The 24,981-nt window shown below is 37.5% G+C and overlaps 1 pseudogene; it reads right to left on the bottom strand.

Annotated features, from left to right (window-relative positions):
- Positions 1–18,221: 18,221 nt before the first annotated feature.
- On the bottom strand, positions 18,222–22,556 carry LOC141570769 (nucleolin pseudogene; annotated as a pseudogene).
- Positions 22,557–24,981: the final 2,425 nt, after the last annotated feature.

The raw sequence follows: 24,981 nt of genomic DNA, 5'->3' as shown, positions 1-24,981 counted from the left end.
TCTTTTCTGGGAAGCTCTTTATCTCCCCATCAATTTTAAGTGATAGCCTTGCTGGATAAAGCAACCTAGGTTGTAGGCCTTTGTTTTCCATCACTTTGAGTATCTCCTGCCACTCCCTCCTGGCCTTCAATGTTTCTGCAGAAAAGTCATTTGATAGTCTTATGGGAGTTCCCTTGTATGTAACCCTCTGTCTTTCTCTTGCTGCTTTTAGGATTCTGTCTTTGTCTTTAATCTTTGCCATTTTAGCTATAATGTGTCTTGGAGTGGACCTGTTTGGGTTTATCCTGGTTGGAACTCTCTGCACTTCCTGGACTTGTATGTTGGTTTCCTTCATCAGGTTAGGGAAATTTTCAGACATTATTACTTCAAATATGTTCTCAATCCCTTGTTTCTTCTCTTCACCTTCTGGTATTCCTATGATGCGCATGTTGTTGCGCTTGATGTTATCCCATAGGTCTCTTAAACCATCTTCATTGTTTTTTATTCTTTTTTCTTTCTGTTGTTCTGTTTGGGTGATCTCTGCTAACTTGTCTTCTAAGTCGCTGATTCGATCCTCTGCTTCATCTAACCTGCTGTTAATTCCTTCAAGTGAGTTCTTTATTTCGGTAACTGTGTTCTTTAGTTCTAACTGGTTGTTCGTTATGATTTCTACATCCTTCTTGATGTCCTCTCTAAGTTCCTTAAACATTCTTATCATCAGTATTCTGAACTCTGTCTCTGACAGTTTGGTTACCTCTGCTTCATTTAGTTCCATTTCTGAAGGTTTCTTCTGTTCTTTTATTTGGGATATGTTTCTTTGTTTCCTCATTCTGGTTGACTCTCTGTGTTTGCTTCGATGTATTAGATAGGTGCCCTGGAGTTCTTAGTTCTTGCTGGATTAGTATATAATAAATGTCCTTTATATTTGACTTGCACTACTTCGTTCTTCTCCCCTGCGTGTGCTCTAAAAGTGACTCTTGTGTTGTGTATATTGTCCTGTTAAAGAAGATCCTTAATTGCTTTTCGCTTGTGAGTAGGTGGAGTTAACTCCTAGGCTGACTAGTTGTAAGACTTGGCTTTGCCCACGCAGGGTATTCTGCTGCGTGAGGATTGACCGCTTAGATGTGGTTTGCCCTTTGGCCTCTATGTGCCTGTAAAGAATCCCCTCTGAGTGTGTCACTTGTAGGTCAAACCCGGTAGTACTCTGGCTTGGTCTGGAGTTGGCCGCTGGGTATGTTGAATCTTGTGCCTCTTAAGCTGGGCACTGGTAGGGCAATTACAGAACAAAGCAAATCACCAAGCACAACAATAACAACAAGGAAAAAGTCAAATACATTCACATGTAAAAAAACAATCGACAACCCCCACTCGACATAGGCAAAGATGTCAAAAATATAAAGACAAATCAACACCGAACAAAAACAAACAAACAAACAAAAAACAAACAAACAAAAAACAAACAAACAAACAAAAAACACAGCGCCAGTTGTGGCTTAAGCCCACCAAGTAATCTCCAAGTTGTTCTCTGCTGTAGCACAGAATCCCCACTCGACACAGGCAAAGATGTCAAAAATATAAAGACAAATCAACACAGAACAAAAACAAACAAACAAACAAAAAACAAACAAACAAAAAACAAACAAACAAACAAAAAACACAGCGCCAGTTGTGGCTTAAGCCCACCAAGTGATCTCCAAGTTGTTCTCTGCTGTAGCACAGAATCCCCACTCGACACAGGCAAAGATGTCAAAAATATAAAGACAAATCAACACCGAACAAAAACAAACAAACAAACAAAAAACAAACAAACAACAAACAAACAAACAAACAAAAAACACAGCGCCAGTTGTGGCTTAAGCCCACCAAGTGATCTCCAAGTTGTTCTCTGCTGTAGCACAGAATCCCCACTCGACACAGGCAAAGATGTCAAAAATATAAAGACAAATCAAAACAGAAAGAAAAGAAAGAAAAAGAAAAAAAAAAAAAAAAAAAAAAAAAAAACAGCGCCAGTTGTGGCTTAAGCCCACCAAGTAATCCCCTGCGTATTGTGCAGGTAGAGCCGGTCACCTGATGCCCAGAGTGACTCTGAGGCTGCAGCTTTAGATGCGTGGGGCTGAGGGGTCTGGACAGTAGGTTTTACAAAGTCAGTGCAGTTTCTGCCCTTGCCGGCACATATGCACACCGAGAATAGCACCACCAGCCCTGTGTCCAGCTCTCCTGAGTCTTAGGGCACCTCTTCCCTGTGTGTGTGTGTGGCCGGCAGGGAATTCCTCAGCTGCTGAAAGCTGAGTGCTGTATATACCACTTACTGCTGATCCCTGGGAGTGCCTCCGCCGATGTAATTGCCACGCCCTAGGCAGGCCAGAAAGGGTGGGGGCTGGGGATGGAAAGAGGGGTCTTCTCTTTCCCAGCCCAGCTGTGTCACACCCCACCCACAGGCCAGAAACGGTGGTATCTGGGGGTGGATGAGTCTTCTGTCTCCTAGTCCAGGGCAAACCACACTCTTCTCAGCCTCTTCCCTGGACCAAAGCCAGCGGCCAGTCTTCCCTTAGCCCAAACCCCAAGGCTCCTCTGTAATCTGACACTGCTCTTCAGATCAGGAGCCAGTTTAAGTCTCTGGAAGGGTGGGGGTAGGATTGGAAGAGCGGGGGGAGGGGCCCAGGTATGGAGTTTAATAGTCTCAAATGCTAGAAATCCTCCCTCTGCGGGAGGGAGAGGTCTGCTGTGGGACGCAAAGTAGAGTCCGGCACTTGGCTTTTGTGTTCTCTCTTTTGTCCTGGGAACCCCTGCGTCTCTGCAGCTGGGGATGTGTTTACCCCGCTCTAGGCTGGCTAGAAAGGGTGGGGGCTGGGGATGGAAGGAGGGGTCTTCTCTTTCCCAGCCCCGCTGTCTTAACACTCTTCCCGCAGGCCAGAAAAGGTGGTGGCTGGGGGCGGAAGATTCCCAGCTCCTAGCCTCCTCCCTGGGCCCGCCTGTCTTCCCGGAGCCGGGGCTCCAAGGCGCCTCTGTAATCTGCCGCTGCTCCTTAGTGCAGGGGCTAGATCAAGTCTCTAGAAAGGCGGGGGCAGGGTCAGAAGAGCGGGGGAAGGTGCCCAGGCACGGAGTCTGTGTTCCTTGTCCGGCCCAAGGACCAACTGAGGTTATTAGCTGAAGTTAATGCTGGATATGCTGCCCCTGCAGCGGGAGAGGTCCGCTGTGGGATGCAGGGCAAAACGCCCACCTCGTGGTTTCCGGGCTCTCCTCCGTCCTGGGATATCCTGCGTATCTGTAGCCGTGGGTGTGGGCTGGAATTTCACAGGCACAGGTGCGGAGCAGATTTCCACAACCCGAGGGTGGGGGCCGAATTTCTACCGCCACAGGTGTGGACCGCGATCCCAACCCGCGTCCCCACCGCCACCGCAGGTGCGGCGCGTCTCCGCTCCGCTCCCTTCCTTCTTCCCCTGCTCGCCCAATTTTTCCCCACCTGCAAGAAATCCCTGCGCGAGTCTCTTCGCTGTTCTGCGTGATGAGCAGAGAGTCCTTTGATGGGTTATAAGCTTCCCGTTTCTGATAAGATCCGACGGAGAACTCAAAAAGTGCGCCCCGCTGCCGCCATTGCTATGACGTCACTCAAGGCATCATCTTATATCATTATGAATTTTTGTTGTTGTTGTTCAAAGTTGATGCCATACTGGATAAATATTTTCACTTATCCCCAAGCTAGGTTTAATTGTTACTCATTTTTGAAGGGCAAAAATGATAATGGAAATCTTTTAAATTTCCTTTTTAATAATATCAATCGCCTTCATTTTGTGTTATTAACAACAGGAATTTTCATTTTAAGAGGTGAGAAGATCCTTCTTCCCTCCTTTCTGTCCTCTCTTCCTTCCTCCCTCCCTCCCTTCTTCCCTTCCTTTTCGGAATCAGCGGAGAACAAGTCTAACTCAGATTTCATTCAATTTCAGATCAATGTATTTTGGCAGGGAAGTCACTTGACGCCCTAATTCTATCAGCTAACTGACTGGAATCCCAACCCACTCAACACATTTAGTAGACTCATTAGCTTTGATAGGGATTCACATTTGTTACCCGGGTTTCACCATACAATTTTTATTCAAAAGTTGGTTTGTCCTATCCAGAGTGTACACCACGTGAAGCAATTTAAACTAAGTGTGAATCTGGCACGTTTGGAAGTTTGACAATTTCAGAAGTAAAGTAAACGCTTTCGTGGGAGAATTTCATTGTTTTGCTGCACTGCCTCTCCGCACTCACAAACGCATATGCTCAAAGGCATATGTTTGGTAAGTACATATGACAAGTAAGCTTCTTCGTGATTTTATTTTCCTTATTCTAAGTGAAAATTCCACAAAATGTGCTACACATATCTCAACACAAACTAATATGTATAATATAAAACATATCCTGATATTAATTTTTAAGCATCCATCCCTACAGAACTGTTAATAATCTTGAATCAGTATATTAAAGGTACCCTACAGTCTGCTGAAGATACTCAGTATGAGGACAGGTTTGGAACTTTTATGATATATAATTTTTCCTCTTAATTTGTGCTTAGATTCTTTATTTTTTCAAGGCCTTCATTACTGAACTCATAGTTTTAGGTTTGTGTTTTTGTTTTTTTTACTTAAGCATTTATCAAAATACGTGGAGTCATTTTATTTCACATATACTCCTTTCTATTGCGGTCTCATGGCTGTCACCCACTGCCCCAGTTAATGTATGTTATTAACTCTTTGATGTGCTTCCTTGCATAATGAACTCCAGGTTACAGCTATATAAAAAAAAATTCACACACACACACACACACATACACACACACACACAAACACATTGAGTTGCATACCTGCATGTTTGTGTTTTCTGTTTCAAAAAAGTAGGTCTGTTCTATATACACTTTTCTGCATCTTGATTTATCATTTTTAATATGTCATAAAAATCTAAGTCAGTTGGTATGTAACTGACGTCATAGCTTTTAATGTGAGTATGGTGTTCTGTGTTTGGACATTGGTGTATTATGGTTCATTCAACCCTCCACTTATTGATGAGATTCCTTTTGTTTCTAATATTCATCTCTACAAGCAATGCTTCAATGTACATCTTTATGTGTGGGTACTTTTATGCCAATGAAATGGATTCCTAGAAGTGGATTTTAAGGTCAAAGGATATGGAAATTTTAATAAATATTTCAATATTACTTTCCAAAAGCATATCCACCATTAATATATAAAGCATATTTAATATAAGCCTATCACATATACATCATTAATATTAAATGCATATCCCCAGACCATCATCATTGGGACTGGAAAGTGGAATCATTCCTTTTAAATTTTTTAATCTGATGGGGATAAAATGGTTACTAATTGTCATCCCATTTATCTTTTTCTCACTGCTTGGGAAATTGAGAATCTCTTCATATATTTAGTAACATTTCAATTTACTTTTCTATGAGTTTTTTTATTCATAATCTTTGTCCATTTTCAAGGTAGTATTTTTCTTTTGGTTATCAATTTATAAAGTCAAGCTCTGCTTTATCTGAAGATATTACATTAAGACTACATCATCTTACACGTGTTTTGGATCCTTTCAAAGTTAATACGTAGAAGTCTCAACATGTGATAATTATTATTAAAGTGTTAATCATCTATGTAACAATGTATGCATTTAGGAGAATTGCTAAGCAACATATGTGCTTTAATTCTTTCTTTGATCTTCTAATTCTTGTAAATAATAACTGGTAAAAGTTTGGAGTTTAAAGAGCTTTCTTTAGATGTTCTTTAGAGCAGATCTGCTGATGACAAGCTCTAGCTTTCTTTCAGTGTGAATGATTTTATATCACTTCATTGATGAAGTATCTTTTCACTGGATATGGAATGCTGGGCAGACAGTTCTTCTCTTTCAGCACTTAAAAATGTGATGCTTTCTTATGGTCTCTGTGGTTTTGGATCAGAAAACTGTCTTCAGAACTGTTGCTCCTAGCAATGCATAGTTTCTATCTGCTTTCAAGATTTTTCTTTACTTTTCAGAAATTTGATTTAAACAGTTTCAAGTTATATATTTTTTTGGTGCTATCCTGTTTTAGCTTTGCTCAACTTGTTAAATCTGTAGCTTTTCACAGATTTGGGGGCGTTTTAAGCCACTGGTCCTTCAAATAGTTTTAGCAGCTCCACAACTACTTTTTCTTTTCTGGGATTTTGATGAACAATTTCTCTATTAGATCTCTTGTTATTGTCTCAGAACGACCTGAGAATAAATTTATTCTTTTAAAAAATCACTTGTTTATTTTTTCAGGTACAGTTGACGTTCAATATCATTTTATAGTTTCAGGTGTACTAGTTAGACATTTATATAATTTATGCAGTAATCACCCTGATTAGTCTAATACCTACCTGGCACTATACATAGTTGTTGCAACATTATTGACTATGTTCTCCATGCTGTACTTTATATCCCCATGATTATTTTTAACTACCAATTTCTATTTCTTCAGTTCCTCAACCTCCTACCCCTCTAGCAATCATCAGTTTGTTCGCCTAATCTGAGTCTTTTTCTGTTTTGTTTCTTTGTTTATTTTTTTCTTAGGTTACACATGGAAGTGAGATCATATGATATTTGTTTTTCTCTGTCTGACTTATTTCCCTCAGCATAATATCCTCTAGGTCCATCCATGTTGTTGCAAATGATAAGATGTCATTGTTTCTTATGGCCAAGTAATATTGCATTGTATGCATATATGCATACTACCTCTTCTTTAGCCAATCATCTATTAATGGGCACTTGGGTTGCTTCCATATCTAGGGTATTGTAAATAATGCTGCAGTGAACATAAGGATGCGTGTATCTTTTTGAATTAGTGTTTTGGATTTCTTCAAAAATACCCAGAAGTGTAACTGCTGGTCATAAGGTAGTTCTGGTTTTATTTTGTGAGGAAACTTCAAATTATTTTTAATAGTGGCTATATCAATTTGCAATCCCACCAATAGTGTACAAGTGTTCCCTTCTCTCTGCATCTTTGTAGCACTTGTTTATTGATTCACTGATGATGGCCATTCGGGCAGGTGTGAGGTTTTAATTTGCATTTCTCTGATAATTAGTGACTTTGGGCATCTTTTCATATGTCTGTTAGCCATCTCTGTCTTCTTTGGAAAAATTCTATTAAGGTCTTTTGTTCATTTTTTAATTGGATTATTTTCTTTTTTGGTGTATGAGTTGTATTTCTTCATAAATTTTGGATATGAAGCCCTTATCAGATGTGTCATTGGCAAATATTTTCTCCCACTTGAGAGGTTATCTTTTCCTTTTGTTGATGGTTTCCATTGCTGTGCAAAAACTTTTTAGTTTGATGTCGTCCCATTTGTTTATTTTTTTCTTTTGTTTCCCTTGTGTGAGGTAACATACCAGAAAAAAAATGTCATTATGAGCAATGTCTAAGAGTTACTGCTTATGTTTTCTTTGAGGAGTTTTATGGTTTTGGGTCTTACATTAAAATCATTAATCCATTTTGAGTTTTTTCATGTATTTGAAGTAAGAAAGTGGTCCAGTTTCCATTTGTTGCATGTATCTGTCCAGTTTTCCCAACACAACTTATTGAATAGACTGTCTTTACCCCAGTGTATATTATTGCCACCTTTGTCATAGATTAAAGGACCATGTAGGTGTTAGTTTACTTCTGGACTCTCTATTGTGTTCCATTGATCTGTGTGTCTGTTTTTATGCTGGTACCATGCTGTTTTGATTACTATGGCCTTGTGGTATAGTTTAATATCAGGTAACATGATAACTCCACTTTTGTTCTTCTTTCTCAAGATTGCTGTGGCTAGTCAGGGCCTTTTGTGGTTCCATACAAATTTTAGGATTACTTTTCTGGTTCTGTGAAAAATATCATTGCATTTTGATAGGGATTACATTGAATCTATAGACTGCTTTGGATAGTATGGACATTTTAACAATGTTAATTCTTCCTTTCCAGGAGCATGGTATATTCTTCCGTTTATTTGTATCTTCTTCAACTTATTCTTCAGTGTATTATAGTATTCTGAGTACAGGTCTTTGACATCCTTGTTTAAATTTATTCATAGATATTTTATTTATTTTTGATTCAATTGTAAATCGAATTTTTTTTCTTAATTTCCCTCTCTCTGACAGTTCATTATTGGTGTACAAAAAGGCAACTGATTTCTGAATATTAATTTTGTGTCCTGCTACTTTACTGAATTTGTTTATGAGTTCTAATAGGTTTTTGTGCAATCATTAGGGTTCTATATGTATAGTGTCATGTCATCTGCAAATAATGGCAGTTTTACTGCTTTCTTTGCAATTTGGGTGAATTTTGTTTATTTTTTTGTTGTCTGATTGCTGTGGCGAGGACTTCCAGTACTATGTTCAATAAAAGTGGTGAAAGTGGGCATCCTTGTTTTGTTCCTGATCTTAAGGGAAATGCTTTTAGCTTTTCCCTATTTTGTATGATGTTGGAGGTGGGTTTGTCACTTATGGCCTTCATTATGTTGAGGTATGTTCCTTCTATTCCCACTGTGCTGAGAGTTTTTATCATAAATGTGTGCTGAATTTTGTTTTTGTTTTTGTTTTTTTTATTTTTACTTTTCATTTTGTTTATATGGTGTATCATATTAATTGATTTGCAAGTATTGAACCAAACTTGCATACCAGGAATGAATCCCACTTGATCATGGTGTATGATCTTTTTAATGTATTACTTAATTTGGTTTGACAATATTTTGTTGAGGATTTTTTGCAGCTGTATTCATCAAGGATATTGGCTTCTAATTTTCTTCTTTTTTTTTTTTTTTTTTTGTAATGTTTTTGCCTGGGTTTGTAATCAGGGTGATGGAGGCCCCATAAAATGAGCTTAGGAGTTTTCCATCCTCTTGAATTTTTTGGAATAGTTTGAGGAGGACAGGTGTTAATTCTTCTTTGAATGTTTGATAAAATTCAGCTATGAAGCCATGCAGTCCAGGACTTTTCTTTGTTGGGAAGTTTTTGATTACTGATTTGATTTTGTTAGTAGTAATCAATCAGTTCAGCTTTTCTGTTTCTTCTTGATTCAGTCTTGGAAGATTGTATATTTATAGGAATTTATCTATTTTTTCCAGATTGTCCACTTTATTGGCATATAATTGTTCATAATATTTTCCCATAATCTTTTGTATTTCTGTGGTGTAAGTTGTCACTTCTTTTTCATTTCTGATTTTATATGTTTGAGCCTTCTTTCTTTTTCTTTTTGAGTCACGTTAAAGACTTAATCAATTTTGTTTATCTTTTCAAAAACCAGCTCTTGGTTTCATTGTTCTTTTGTATTATTTTTTCAGACTCTATTTTGTTTATTTCTGCTCTGATCTTCATTATTTCCTCCCTTCTACTCACTTTGAGCTTTGTTTGCTATTCTTTTTCAAGTTCTTTTAATTGTAAGGTTAGATTGTTTACTTGAGCTTTTTTTTTTTTTTTTTTTTTTTTTTTTTTTTTTCCTGCTGAGGTAGCCCTGTATTGTTATGAAATTCCCTCTTATGACGCTTTCACTGTGTCCCATAGATTTTGGGTCATTGTGTTTTCATTTTCATTTGTCTCAAGGTATCTCTTGATTCTTCCTTGATCTCGTTGGTGACCCATTCATTATTTAGTAGATGTTATTAAGCCTCCATGTGTTTGTGTGTTTTTCAGTTTTTTCCTTGTAATTGATTTCTACTTTCATGACAGCATGGTCTGAGAAGATGCTTGATATGATTTCAGTCTTCTTAACTTTATTGAAACTCATTTTGTGGACTAACGTGTGCTCTATCTTGAAAAATGTTCCATGTGCACTGACAAAGAATGTATATTCTATTGCTTTGGGGTGAAATACGTTAAAAATATCAATTTAGTCCATCTGGTCTAGTGTGTCACTAAATGACACTATTTCCTTGGTTATTTTCTGTCTAGACAATCTGTCCATTGAGGTCAAAGGGGTGTTCAAGTCTCCTACTATGATTGTATTTCAGTCAATCTCTCCCTTGATGTTAGCCAATATTTGCTTTATATATTTTGGTGCATAAATATTTTCAAGGGTTATGTCTTCTTGTTGGATTGATCCCTTTATCATTATGTAATGTCCCTCTTTGTCTCTTATTATAGCTTTTGTTTTAAAATCTATTTTTTTCTGATATAAGTAATTCTACGCCTGCTTTCTTTTTCCTTTCCATTCTCATGAAATGTCTTTTCCCACCCCTTCGCTTTCAGTCTGAGTGTGTCCTTTGATCTGAAGTGGGTCTTTTGTAAACAGTATATGTACGAGTCTTGTTTTCTTATCCATTCAGCTATGCTATGTCTTTTGATTGGGTATTTAATCCATTTATACTTAAAGTGATTATTGATAGATACATAGTTATTGCCATTTTATTATTCATTTTTATGTTTCCCCCTCACCTCCCCGTCCTCTTCTTCTTGAAATCCCTGTAATATGTCTTGTAATATGGGTTTGGTGGTGATGAACTCCTTTAGCTTTTCTTGTCTAGGAAATTATTATATCTCTTCTTCAATAACCTTGCTAGGTAGAGTAGTCTTGGTTGTAGGCCCTTGCTTTTTATCACTTTGTATATTTTATGCCAAACTCTTCTTGCCTACAAAGTTTCTGTCAAAAAATCAGCTGACAATCTTATGGGAGCTCCCTTGTAAGTAACTAGTTGACTTTCTCTTGCTCTTTAGGATTCTCTTTGACTATAACCTTTGCGATTTTAATTATGATGTGTTTTGGTGTGGGTTTGTTTGGGTTCATCTTGTTTGGGACTCTGTACTTCCTGGTCTTGTATGTGTATTTCCTTTACCAGGTTAGGAACATTTTCAGTCATTATTTCTTCAAATAGATTTTCAGTCCATTGCTTTCTCTCTTCTTCTTCTGGTATCCCTATGATACAAATGTTGTTACATGATGTTGTCCCAGTGGTCTCTTAAACCATCGTCTTTCTTTTTTTTAACTCTTTTTTCTTTTTGTTGTTTGATTAGGTATTTTCTGCTAACTTGTTTTTCAAATCACTGATTCCATCCTCTGCTCCCTTTAGTCTGCTGGTGATTCCTTGTAGTGCATTCTTCATTTCAGTTATTGTATTTCTCACTTCTGACTGGTTCTTTTTTATGGTTTCTATGTCCTTTGTTTATGCCTGCTATCTCTTTGTTGAAGTTTTCACTGAGTACCTTGAGAATCCTTATAACCATTGTTTGAAACTCTGTATCTGGTAGGTGGCTTGCCTCCATTTTGTTTAGTTCTTTTTCTGGAGTTTTCTCTTTTTCTTTCACTTAGGATGTATTTCTTTGTTTACTCATTTTGGCTGCCTCTCTGTGTTTGTTTTAATCTATTATGTAGATCTTTTATGTCTTCCTTTCATGGCTGGGTGGCCTTATGTGGTAGGTGCTCGGTGGGGCCCAGTGGCACAGTCTCCCTGGTCACCTGTGCCAGGTGTTCCAGGAGTGTCCCTTGAATGGGCTGGGTGTGCACGCTTCTTATAGTTGAGTCTTCATTGCTACTGGACATGAATGAGTGGAATTGACTTTCAGGCTGACTGGATGTGGGGTTTGGCCACATCCACAGCTTATGGGCTGCTGTGTGGGTAGCTTACCCCATGGAGCAGGATTCACCCGTGGATTCTGGTGCCTATTTAGATTGCCCTTTGGGTGTACCCCTTATGGGGCTAATTGGGTAAAGCTCTGCCATTGTCTGAAGCTGACCTCCAGGGTTTTTGAAATCGGAGCCTCTTGGGAAGAGCTCCACTGCCCACCTAGGTCAGCAACTGGTGGCTGTAACTTACCCAGGACTATAAAGTGATCTGCAGTCGGTCACTGCCTGTGCATACCTGACAGTATACACTGCAAACTGAGCACTGCTGCCACCAGTACTGGGTCTAGGGTAGCTCCACAAAAAGCCCAGGACACCCTGAGGCTTGCTGCTTCCTGCTGACTCCCATAAGGCTCAATCACTGATAAAGCTTTGTGCAATATTCGAGCTGGGTAAGGTAGGTTCAGGTTATTGTACATTCTGGATTGATGCCAGTGCTGGGCTTCTCAGCAAATGCCTCATTGCACACCAAGGCCAGCCACCGCCCACCTGGGACCCATGGACCCTGGAGAGTTGTCCAAGATAGAATGCAATGTAGGCAGGGCTGGATAGTTGCCTAGAAAGTGCCTCATTTGGAAAGTTGGGTGGGGCAGGGTCTGAGGGAGTCACCAGGGTGGAGAAAGTGGAGCTCACCCTGCCAGTGTAGATTCAGATTTCATCATGTGCAGTAGAGTTCAACACAGTAAAGATGGTACCACCTTCCAGCTGCACAGGAAGAAAACCTTACACAGGAACTGGACTGCCCATCCAGTCGTTGCCTCAAAGCCACAAAACTCAGTTGCTGTCTTTATGTCTCAGATACTCCCTGAGTCACTGCCCCTCTGCTGGAGTCCAGGGTAAGTGCCTGAAAGTGAGTGAGTCTGTGTGTCAGCCCATTAAGAAGACATCTGTGTTTTCGGTAGCCTTCTGTTCCACCTCAGCAGTTGAATCTCCACTGTTTTTCACAGCCAGGTGTTGTGGGGTCTCCTCTTCCCAGCACCAGTACTATGTTCTGGGGAGCCCAGTGTGGAGTTGGGGTCTCTTGCTCCTCTGAGGTGAACCTCCATGGCCAAGATATCCCTCTAGATTCTGAAATGCCATGGGGAGGTGTGGGTCCAGCCTATTCTGCATTTCCACCCCTCCTACTAGTTTCAAAGTGGCTTCTTCTTTATATTCTTAGTTATAAAACTTATGTTTAGCTAACCTTCAGATAATTGCCTGGTTGATTTTTCTATAATTTAACATAATTTTAATGTTGTCACTGGAGGACACATTTATCTACTCTGCCATCTTGGACCCTCTCTAAATTTATTCTTTTAAAATATATTTTCTCTTTGTTGTGCATATTGTATATTTTCTATTGCTTTACCTTCAAGTTGATGGACTGTTTTTTGTTTGTTTGTTTGTTTTTTGTTTTTTTCTATTCTGATATTGAGCACATCCACTGATTTTTTTTTTAATTTTGATTATTTTACTTTTTAATTCCAAATTTTCCATTCATCATTCTTTATGCCTTTGTTTGTTACTGACATTTTTGATACTTTAAATTTGTTTTAAGAGTACAATTACTCATTAGAATATTTTTAATAACAATTGCTTTGAAATCCTTGCCAGAGAATTCTAACACCTGTGTCATCTTAGTGTTAGTGTTCATTAATTGTCTTTTCTCAATCAAATTGAGATTTTTCTTTGGTATGATAGTTGTTTTGGTAACCGTATGTTAATTTGACTGGAGGATAGCCCCCAGTTTTTTAATCAAACACTAATCTAGGTGTTGCTATGAATATATTTTGTAAATGTAATTAAAGTCCACAGTCAGCTGACTTTAAGTAAGGGAGATTATTTTAGATTATCTAAGTGGGTTTAATCTAATGATTTGAAAGGCCTTAAAAGTATAGTTGAAGCTTCCCTGCAGACAAAAAAGAAACATCCCCTGAGGATAACAGCTCTAGCCCATGCCCAATAGCTCCAGCCTGCTCTTTCTGACAGCATGTCCTATGAATTTTAGACTTGTCTAGCGAGCCTTCACCACCAGGTAAGCCAATTATTTATAATAAACCTCCTAATATAAATATCCTAAGGGGCTTTTTTTGTTAAATATTGCTCTGATATACCTGATTCTTGAATGACAAGAATAACAAGTAATTTTGGACTATCCCCTGAACATATTTTGTGTTATAAGAGTATGATTTATTTATAAATCTTCTATTTTAGTAAGTAGGTAACTTGCTAGGTTCAGAATGCATTTCCTAGCTCACTTCTATAGGTTATGGTTGAAATGTGAGTAGGTGTCCACATCGATTCAAGCAGGGTAGTACTCAGAGTATTAGTCACAAGATCTGGGGAGGGGCAGAGAGAAATACATTATAATACAAGGAAATAAAAAACATTAGGAATTTAAAAAGAGTAATGGAAAGGATAAACATATAAGTAAATATAATAGACTATTCTCCTCTTGAGATTTTAAAATTGTGTTCGACAGTTAAAAGCAAAAATAATTAGAAAATGGTTTAATGTGTCTCTCAATGTATGAAGAGATAATATTTCAAGTAACTATATCATAAAGGAGGTAGGGTAACGGAATGTAAATGGTGATAAGGCACCTGTATTCCACTTGAAGTTGTAGTCTACAATCTTAGCAATCACACTCGTAGGTATTTATCATACATTGTGAATTTAAATATGTTCACACAAAAAAATTGCACGTAGATAATTAAGGCAGTCTTACTTACAATCTCTAAAAACTGGAAGTAACTAAGATTTTCTTCAACACATGAATGATATGTAGAATAGTACTTCAAACTACTCAGTGATAAAAGGGAATGAGCTATTGACGCATGTAACAGTATGGATAAATCTTAAACATATTTTGCTAAAAACAAGAAAAAAGAAAAAAGCCATATCCAAAAGACCACATATTGTATGATTCCATGTATACTTGCATGATATTCTGGAAAAGGCAAAACTATTGAGAAGGAAAATAGTTCAACATGGCTTTACTTTTGTTTCTTTGTTAGCTTTGATTTTGAGAGTGCAAAGGGTTTACTACAAAAGAAATATGCATATTAATGTTGAAGGTTATGCAACTCTTCTGTATGGTATTGGGTTGGTGGATTGATAACTGTTTGCATCTGTTAACATTTATATAACTTTGTATCACAAAGAGAAAAAATTAATGTAAGAAAATTTAAAAATCAACCAGGATATGGAAGAATCCCAGAATGGAATACAGACTTACAAGTGTGGTATATATTAGAGAGGATTTAGAAGTAGTGGCATCTTAGTAGAAGAAAGCACACCCAGCACTCAGGTTTTAGTTTATAAATTTGTATTCTCTAGGAATAGGAACCAGCTATTCTTGAAGAAATTACTGATACTAGGCCTGCAGCAGGGAAACGATATGATGAGCTGGAGCACTTCATAGTACCAGAAGTTAATAAGCATTGAAATAGGAAGGAAAGAGAGAGAGAGAGAGAGAGAGAGAGAGAGAGAGAGAGAGAATACAGAAGACAACATGAAAAAGCTCCCAATTGCCAACACTGGAAAAACTGAGTGACAAAACAAATAACACAATATTGGGTTATAACTCAAAATATTAAATAACTATCAATGAGTCCATGCTGCTCTACATAAATGATTGAGAAAATAAATTAATGGCAGAGAAAAGATAAATTTTCCTTAAAGAAGTATTCCAAATAATGTAGACAGTTACTCCTCCTGCCAAGAGGTAAAATTTCAACCTGTGAGTGTGGGCTGAATTTACTAATTTACAAAGAATATAGAAAGGAAAAAAAAGAGTAACTTTAGAGTGGAGAAGTCTGATAGCATCACCTTAACAAAGTGATCAAGTTTCCCGTCACCAGTACTAGTCATGTTGATATCATGTGAGGCAGTAGGAAGGCACCATCCCCTCTGTGGTATTCTCCTTCAAAATCCATAACCCCAGTCCAGTCATGAGGAAATGTCACTCAAACACAAGTTAAAGGACATTCTACAAAATATTTGGCAAGTATTCTTTAAAAGTATCAAAATTACAGAAAGCAAACATGGTGAGAAATGGTCTCAGACAGAACATGTTACTGTTTCCAGAGGACATTGTAGTCTCTTTATTATTATATTGCATCAGTTAAGAGTTCTGAGTTCATTTTGCCAATGAAACATGTTTGTATTTCTCATGTCGAAGGTAATGCCTGGCACAATTATTTTTGTTTGTTTTAAATTAATGTGTTATTTGCTTTTGATAATCAAAGTTACATATATGCTACTAATTTTGCATTCAGTACCTATAATACTTCTTTCTCTCAATTTACGACCATTAACCTTCATCTTGCTACTTGGAATTCCAGGACCTAGTGCTATAATTCCTTCAAAATGCATTAATGTTATATAGGCTTAGCATAAAAGAGCATGGAGTACACAAAGCATGCAAGAAAAAAAAAAAAGAAAACACTTTAGCATTCTCCCCATCACTTTTTCATCCATCGCTAGGTTTTGACAATTTCCTTAAGACAGAATTGTTTGGGTTCCTCAGGCATCTACACATACATTCTCCTTTACTTCCTTCCATTATACCCAGTAATCATTTATGGGAATCTCTGCTAATCTCTAATCTGTAATGCCTGTGGTCTTTGATGATCTGCTGTAACAATGAAATTTAGAAACTTCAAAGCAAACTATTATCATGCTTCTATAAAATCAAGAGGATAAAAATATGTAAAAAATATTTTTTCTGGAAAATATTGATATCAGAATCATCATCATTTTGTCTTTTCTGGGGAGAAGGTTTTTCTATAATCTATTTAAACTTGGGCAAAATATTTCATATATATATGAAATATTTCATATATATATATATATATATATATATATATATATATATATATTTAAGATATAGTATTAACCAGTGGTGTGCTGGTAAGGCAGCTTCCTAAAATAAACAACAAAAAACAAATTTATTTGCAGCATTTGCTGATGTCCAATACATAACGAAATTCAAGCAAGCAACATGGCATCACTGAATTAGAAAGAAAAGTAACAAATCAACTGTCATGAGTTAGTGTGAACCAGCTCCAGTGCACTAGAGCTTCTCATTATATTGTGTTGACATCACAGAATAGTATAATTTCCCGTGTGGCCTATGAGCCCCAAGGAAAATGTATCTTAAGGTGAAAAGACCTCAGACCTTGTATTCAACTGTTTGGAGAAAGTTTGTTCTTCAGTCAAACCTGAATCTGGACACTGTCAAGCAATCTGAATTTCCACCTAGATGTTGTAGGTGAAAGCATTAAATGTTAAATTTCATTTAACTAAACTTTGAATATTTTTAAATTTTAAAATGTCTTGGGATGATTGAAGATATAATCAGGTTTTGCAAAACATATTGTTTTATTCAACATTTTTTAAAAAAATTAATACTGTTTTTCCAAGAACTTTTAGGTTTGCAGATAAGCTAAATGGAAAGTACAGAGAGTTATACTATACCCCCTCACTACCACCAGCCCTACATACACACACACACACACACACACACACACACACAGAGATTCTGATTATTCATATCTTGCATTAGAATGGTATATTTGTTACAATTTATGAACCCATATTTATACATTAATTAAATCTATAGTTTACATTATAATTCACTCTTGGTGTAGTAATTTTATGGCTTTTACCAAACACAATAATATATATCCATTATAGCGTCATACACAATAGTTTCACTGCCCTAAAAATCCTCTATGCTACCCCAATTCATTCCTTCCTCTCCCAAATACTTTGTAAACACTAATAATTTTACCGTCTCCATAGTTTGCTTTATCCAGAATGTTACATAGTCAGAACCTGGGGAAATTCTACAGTATGTAGCTACATACTGCAATAGTATGTAGCGTTTTCAGATTGGCTTCTTTCACTTAGTAATATGCATGTAAGTTTTCTACATGTCTTTTTTTTAATTAAATTTATTGAGGTGACAACAGTTAGTAAAATTACATAGATTTCAAGTGTACAATTCTATAATATATCATCTATATATCACATTGTATGACAAGTCTTTTATTGGCTGGATAGCTCATTTCTTTTCAGTGCTGAAAAATATTCCATTGTATGATATACCACAGTTAATTTATCCATTCAGTTACCAAAGGACAACATGGTTGTTTCCAAGTTTTGACAATTATGAATAAAGCTTCCATAAACATGCATGTGCATGCTTTTGTGTGGGCATAAGTTTTTGGGTTTTTTTTGTTTTGTTTGTTTTTTCCAGTTTAGGACTTTCGATTTGTCCTAAAATGCTGAACAAAATCATGATAAAACATTCTGCTTTCCTTTACAACCCCCCAACACAGAAAAAAAAAAAAAGAATTGTAGGAAAAAAAATGTGTTTTTTGGTACATGGGAAGAAACAATATAAATTCAAATTTTATATTGACCCTTACAGGTAAGGGTCAGCTCTAGCACTCATCTCTTTAAAAAGGTTATATCCGGATAGTCAAAACAAACAGGGTATCTCCCTTGAAATGTTATCTATAGGGATTTCCAAGTAGACCACAGGACTGTATGCTCTCTTGCAATGTCCTTAGAAGGCTCTGTCATTGACCAGGTAACAGTAAAAACCCAAGTCCTTTCTTTCCAATGGAAGAGGGAAAGACCGGGATAGAAGAAACTATTCAAACTTCGTTTTCTTTCCTTGTGGCTTGTGGTCTCCTCCTCCTCCTCCTCTTCCTCCTTGGAAGCCTCCTCACCCTCCAAAACCTCCCTGGCCTCTGCTACCAAGTCCACCTCGGCCTCCGCAGACACCACCTCGGCTCCAAAGCCACCTCTGCGTCCACTGCGATCTCCAAATCCACCTTCACCCTTAGGCTTGGCCCAGTCCAAAGTATCTTTGTTTCCATCAATTTCACCATTTTCCATGGCCTCCTTGGCGGCTTTGGCATCTTCCTTACTATTGAAGTCTACAAAACCAAACCCTTTGGAAGACCCAGTCTCCCGGGTGGTGACTATCCTTGCCAGAACAGAGCCATCAAGTGACTCCTTTAATGTCTCTTCTGTAGTCTCCTCAGACAGACCTTTGACAAACAGAGTTTTGGATGCCTGGCTTGTTGCATTAGGTGATCTCCTAGGTCCTTGCAATTCCAGCCTGATTGCTCTGCCCTCAATTTCTCTTTTATTACAGGAATTTAAAGCTTCTTTAGCGTCTTCAAATGACGCAAATTCTATAAATGCATACCTTTTAGATTTGCCATTTTGGTTCTGGGGCACGTTGATAAAAGTTGCCTTCTCAAATGTTTCCTGAAGAGTTTCTTGTGTTGCACTGTAGGACAGGTTGCTTAAAACCAGAGTTTTTGATTCACCACTCCAAGTGCTATTCTTTCTACCTTTGTAGTCTGGATTTTGACCTTTCTCTCTGGTATAGTACAGGGAAATGGAACACCCATCTATCTCTGTTCCCTGCTTTTCTTCAAACATTTTCTCTGTATCAGCTCTGTCTTATATTCGATACAAGCCATCCCTTTACTCTTTCCATCCTTGCTGACTAATCTGATCTCCATGGCATCTTCAAACACTTGTTTTAATTCATCCTGAGTAACTTGGTAAGGCAGATTTTTAGCCAAAAGTGTTCTTGCATCTCGATCTTTTTTATTGTCTTTCCCTTTAGTTTTTCTAGTTTAATTTCATTGCCAAAGACTTTTAAACCAGTAAAATCCAAGGCTTTTTCCAGTCTTCAGCAGATTTAAAATCCACATAGCCAAACCTCCTAGACACACCAATTCTGACATCCACAACAGCAAGATCATTTTTAGCAAAACAGTTTTGCTAAAAATGATCCTGCCTGTGAGAGACAGTTTTTAATTCAGGAGCAGATTTGTTGAAGTTCAGGTTTCCAAGAAAGAGATTGAAAGATGTGGTTGGTCTGTGCCTTCCACTTTCTGTTTCTTGGCTTCAGGAGCTGCTTTCTGTTTGGCCATTTCCTTCTTTCGTTTTCCAGGTGCTTCTTTGACAGGCTCTTCGTCCTCATCCTCGTCCTCCTCATCTTCATCTTCATCATCGTCCTCTTTGTCTTCATCCTCTGCGGTGCTCTTGGCCTTCACAGGAACAGCTTTCTCAGGAGCTTTCTTGCCTTTGGCTGGTATAACCTCCATGGGTTCTTCTTCCCAGTCATCTTCCTCATCATCGTCTTCCTCCTTGTCATCATCTGAGGCAGCAGCAGGAGGATCGAATTCATCCTCATCCTCATCTTCATCCTCATCTTCATCCCCATCTTCTTCTTTACTGTTGTCGTCTTCCTCATCACTGTCTTGCCATTCTTGGCTCGATTGACTTGGGTGGCTGCTCTTTTTTACCAGGGGTTGCTCCCAATGCTTAGCCTGGTGTGGCTCCCTTCTTGCCAGGTGTCACCACTGCTTTGGCTGGTGTAACTAATGCCTTTTTGGCAAGGGCCGGTGTAGCCACTGCCTTTTTGCTGGGGGTGACAACTGCTTTCTTGGCTGGCGTGGCAACTGCAATCTTTTTTGTTGGGGAAACCATCACCTTCTTTGCTGGAGTAGTGGTAGCTTTCTTGCCTTTTTTCTGAGGAATGACAACAACCTCTTCTCCGCTGCTTTCATCTTCTTCATCTTCTGACATTTCCTCATCTTCACTAACTTCTTCTGTCTCCTTTGGGAGAGGAGCCATTTTTGGGGGGTCACCTTGATTTTTACTGTTTTTTGCGAGCTTTACCAAGATGGCGGCTGATGACGACGGAATGTGTGGTGGACAAGTGGCACAGATGAAGCCAGAGGAACGCAACGACGTCTATGGCAGCTGCTGGTACCGAAGATCCGGAGCGCGCATACTTGGCTGATAGCTAGAGCTGACACTGAGGCGAAAGCTGGACATAAGTTTTCAACCGCTTTGGGTAAACACCAAGTAACATGATTACTGCATTGTGTGGTAAGAGTATGTTTAGTTTTAAAGAAACTGCCACAGTGTTTTTCCAAAGTGGCTATGCCATTTGGCATTCCTAGAAACAATGAATTCAAGTTCCTGTTTTTCCACATCTTCACCAGCATTTGGTGTTAGTGTTTTGAATAGCTATTTATTGGTGTCTCATTATTTTTAACTGCAATTCCCTGATATATATATATATATATGATGCAGATCATTTTTCTTCTCTGCTTGTTTGTCATATGTGTATCTTAAAAACCATTTTTTGAATCAAAAACTTACTATGCAATTAGCTTAGTCTAAGTGTTGGGAAAAATGGAGAGCGAGTTCAACAAATGTTAGTGTCAAGTTGTAGAAAGTACAATTGCTGAAGAAGCTCATGTGAAGGATATATAATTGTTGTATGAACCTAGGATGGAAGGTAACTTTTTATTGACCTGAAAACAGAATCTAAGAGAATATATCCTTAACATATAATAGGCACAGCTGTGAAAGAGTAAAATCTGACTGGCACTTGCATGCTGAAATAATATAATAAATATTTACCCCCCCCCCATTAATCAGCTATAATCACTAACAAGATGACTCATATGAAAACATTAAGTAAAGCGATTCCTGATTCCTTTCTTATACTTTCTAGTGTTCAACTCCACAAATATGTTTGGGGTTTGCACTGAAAATATCTAATAATTTCATTTTTTCAAGTTTGTGAATTACTGAAGCTAAATCCTATCAGAGACCTAAAGGGAAATTACAGTTATTCTAAAGCATCAACAGAGAATGAAAAGAAGCCACATGAAAGACACTGTGGAATTGTCTGTTATTCAAAGCCATTGGGGTATCAGAAAATACACGGCATACTCAGATTTCCCTTGCCCCTCCAGTTCTGTTTGAATAAATTTTTTTTTTTTTTTAGGATGCTTTCTATTCCACATTTTAAAAGCAATTCATTTAAAAGAGGATGTATGTGCAGTAATACAAGTAATATCAAAATGGACACAAGAATATATGAACATAAAAATTAAATATGAAATAACATGAATAAACTTGATGTGGATGTTGAAAAGGAAAAGACGACATCACATAATAATGTGATGTGAAGATCAACAGGAGTGAAGATCAACAAGTGAGTGAACTAGCAAAAGTTATGGAAGCATCAACTTCCTATAACATCCATGTGGAGCCAGTGATAAGGGTGTCCCAGAAAATTGTGAGCAAATCACTAGAAAAAAATTGTAAAGAAACAAGTAATCATAATAAGGTCTATTGCCTAAGATAGACATTTATTCAGAGTTATACAGAAATCAAAGTGCAATTTTGACCCAAATATAGAAGAACTAAAATAGTACTGAAATTGAAACAGAAATTTCAGGTTGACATATTTTCTGAAAATCGATGTTGAAAGAAAAAAATGGTGCATTGGAAGATGTACTTTCAAATATGTTAACAACATAATCATTTAGAAGGGGAACACTCTGTTTATTCTTAACTAGTCATGATTATCTATAAAATTGAAAATACAAAATTATACGTACTCAATTTCAAAATATGGAAATTATGTTTGTGGATGAAGGCAACTCTGACATTGCTTGCAAATTATGTTATTTCTAAAGTACACAATAGTCAACGTTCCCATGAGCATGACATTAGAAATATTTCAGAAGCAAACATAGTAATATGATGATGTGGTACAATTTTCAGAAAGGACTACAAGAAAATAGACTCTATATCCTGGTGTACTTTTAGGTCTATTTACTGCAGTAATCACAACAGGACTTCTCCTGTAAACAATCCTGTGAAGTCTTATTTTACTTTCTAAGTAAATTCATGAAAATGGTCATTACAATGTTATATTGGTGTACTGATCTAAGAATTCTCTCTTAAAAATGCATTTAGTTATTATTAAATGTAATTGTTTACAATACAACAACACTATAGGATATGAACACAGAATTTTATTAAGTATGTATTAAGTTTAAATATAAACACATTGAGAATGAAATGACAAATTATCACCTAGTCTAACTAGTTTGTAGTTAGAATTACCAATCATGATGTAATGGTAACCCGTCATGCCTTAGTTTGTCTAGGAATGTGTGTTTGTCTGGTCCCTCTCTAGTGCGTAGTCTCTTCTCCTTCACACTGATTTTGTAAACCTTGCTCCTGCCTGTGAGAGACGTTTTCTGTTTCTTGATTCTGAACAGCTGCTCTTGGATGTTAATGCCAATATTCCAGAAAGCTCCAAGGCTCTGTCTCTAAATTTAGATTTCAAACATAATTTTGGAGATATATTATTCATGGTCACTTTTAAACTTAATAAACTCTTGACTCAGTCTCACTAAAATTAGAAACAGGAAATAATATCATGTAGTACCTCTCAGTTTTAACATGAATGTAAATGCTCTTTTAGAAAATGCAATGAGAAAAGAAAAAGGGATTAAATTTGATATCTATTTGCTCATATACACAAACAACAGTTTAGTGGTTACCAGAGGATAAGGGGGAAGATGGTAGATGAGAGTAAAAGGGATCAAATATATGGTGATAAAAGGAGAACTGACTTGGGGTGGTGAACACACAATGTGATATATAGATGATCGTACAGAATTGTACACTTGAAACCTATGTAATTTTACTAACGATTGTCACCCCAACACATTTTAATTAAAAAAAATTGTTTTAAAGAGTGTCACAGTCTTCAATATTATATATTGGTTGTCTACATATAAATAAATAATAAATACAGTTCCTGAAAAAATATAAGAAAGATTGGGCAGTTTATAAAAGTAGCCATTATAAGATGCTTAAAGGCTTTCCCACACAGCAGCTGTGACCAGAAATGGTGGTGAAGACTGTGAGCTCTGGCAGCAAGCAGTACGAAGTTCAAGCCAATAGACACCATAAAAGGGAGTTCATGCATTCTTTGAAAATTACAAAATATATTGTTCCAGATGACACAGAAAATAAGTGCACAGATTATGCATGGTATTTTCATTGTTAATTTCATCACTGCTGGCATTTTACCTAAAAGTTGGTGTTATCTATATACTTATCTTGGAATTGTGGGTCAGGCATTTTCATAGAGGCATCTTATAAAAATCAATGTAGGCACAGTTTGGTAATAAAATTTAATTTATTTTTTTTATTTTAAAATTATTTTTATAGACAAATTATTTCTTTTGGGGGAGGGTTTAAATTCTTTTTTTTTTAAATTAAAGTTTATTGGGGTGACAATTGCTAGTAAAGTTACATAGGTTTCAAGTGTACAATTCTGTAATACTTCATCTATATATCACATTGTGTGTTCACCACCCAAAGTCAGTTCTCCTTCCATCACCATGTATTTGATCCCATTTGCCGTCATCTACCACTCCCTTTTCCCCCCTCACCCTCTGGTAACCACTAAACTATTGTCTGTGTCTATGAGTTTTTGTTTCTTCATTTGTTTGTCTTGTTCCTTTGTTGTCTTCAGTTTTATATACTGCATATCAGACGTTGGCCAAGACATAGAAACAACCAAAGTGTCCATCAATAGATGACTGGATAAAGAAGATGTGGTATATATACACAATGGAATACTGTTCTGCCATAAGAAAAGATGAAATACTGCCATTTGTAACAACATTGATGGATCTTGAGATTATTATGCTAAGCAAAATAAGTCAAACAGAAAAAACAGAGAAACATATGACTTCACTGACAAATTATTTCAATATTAATCTGTTGCGTCCTGCACAACACAAGCAGTGGGGAAAGCGAGGGAGGCGGCAAGGGCTAAATTCTATTATAGAAATAAAGAGACAAGAGACACTGAATGCAAAGAAACCACAGAGGACCAAGGGACTCACAGCCTCAAGAGACTGGAGCCCCAAATCAGGTCGTCGTGGGTATTTATTGTTTTTTCACAATAGGCATCACATGATTCTGGGCAGGGTCTGCAAGACTCTCACACCACTGATACAATTAGCGTATTTCCAATACCCAATCATATTGTCCCAAAGCAACCTGAGCATGCTGTCCCCACATGATCAAGGTGCGGTGTGTACAACCCCTGGGGGAGCAGGTTTCTCGGAGCAATTATCCCATGAGCTAAGAAGCGAGATAAGTTCGCTCAATTATCGTTCCTTAGCACAATAGGGTGCCGGACATCAGAAGCATGCGTCAGCAGCTTCCAGAAAGCATTGGAGGAGGGGCATCCCTCCTAGTTTCACATTAGCTCATGGGGGTCCCTGGGGTCCCGTCTGGCTTAAGTCGTTCCTCCCTTGAGGAATCTTACTCGTCTTTGACCGCAGACCCAGCATACTGGGACCAAGAGAGGAAACCTATAAAACTCAACCCCTAAGAGGGACAACCCCGCAACCCTCTTTCCTTAAGGAAAGGATGGTAGGGACAAACGGTTAGGGTGCTGTGTGACAACATTAATCCAATAATATATAGAGAATCTGGTATAGGATTCTGGTATAGAACTTGGTATGAATCATCTAGACAAGTTCATCAAT

The sequence above is a fragment of the Rhinolophus sinicus genome, chromosome 3 (assembly GCF_057876585.1).
Source record: "Rhinolophus sinicus isolate RSI-liver-muscle chromosome 3, RSI-T2T, whole genome shotgun sequence".
In the NCBI taxonomy this organism is placed as follows: domain Eukaryota; kingdom Metazoa; phylum Chordata; class Mammalia; order Chiroptera; family Rhinolophidae; genus Rhinolophus; species Rhinolophus sinicus.
This window is presented reverse-complemented; position numbering and strand designations above follow the sequence as displayed.